The sequence below is a fragment of the Octopus bimaculoides genome, chromosome 2, assembly GCF_001194135.2.
Source record: "Octopus bimaculoides isolate UCB-OBI-ISO-001 chromosome 2, ASM119413v2, whole genome shotgun sequence".
Classification (NCBI taxonomy): domain Eukaryota; kingdom Metazoa; phylum Mollusca; class Cephalopoda; order Octopoda; family Octopodidae; genus Octopus; species Octopus bimaculoides.
In genome coordinates, this window is record NC_068982.1 from 183,534,385 (window position 1) to 183,535,189 (window position 805).

Consider the following 805-nt stretch of genomic DNA (forward strand, 5'->3'; position numbering starts at 1 on the left):
ATATATATATATATATACATATGCATATATGTACTTGTATATATGTATGTATATGTTTACAATCATCGCATGCATACACAAAGCACAAATGCTCAAACACAACGCCGCACACTGAATGGCAGCAGTCAACAAATTCAAAAGCAATATTAGCCAATTGTGAGTGTAAAAGGAAACATTTAAACAAATAAAGTCCTTGTTTACGTTGACATTTTTTTTCTTTACTCCTGCTGATACGTTGCAGAGATCATATTATATTAAGGTATTTCCAAGTATAGATTTATGGCAGACTTATGTCACAATATACACACATAACCACACACACACACACACACACGCACATACACACACACACACTCATGTATGTATGTATGTATGTATGTATGTATGTATGTATGTATGTACGTATGTATGTATGTATGTATACTATATGCAAGCTAGTTTTATTTTCCTCAATTTCAATAACCACTGTGCTCTGCTCCGCTTTAAAAAAATAATGAAAAATCTGAGATTTTGATAGAATGTATTGGAATGGTTTCTGTTAGCAAAGCAAGCTATCTTTCCATGTTGAATAAAGATAAGGAGGCGAATCAACATGGCCGTTTCCTCTTGCCGCCATTTTCTGAGTAATGGCTGTTTTATAAGAGACATGTTTGTTGCTTGATTATGATGGATGTGTGTATGTGTGTGCATACTCTGCGTATATGGGCATTTATTATATACATTAAATACACACACACACACATAGACATATATATATGCGTATATGCATATTACATATATATATATATATATATATATATATATA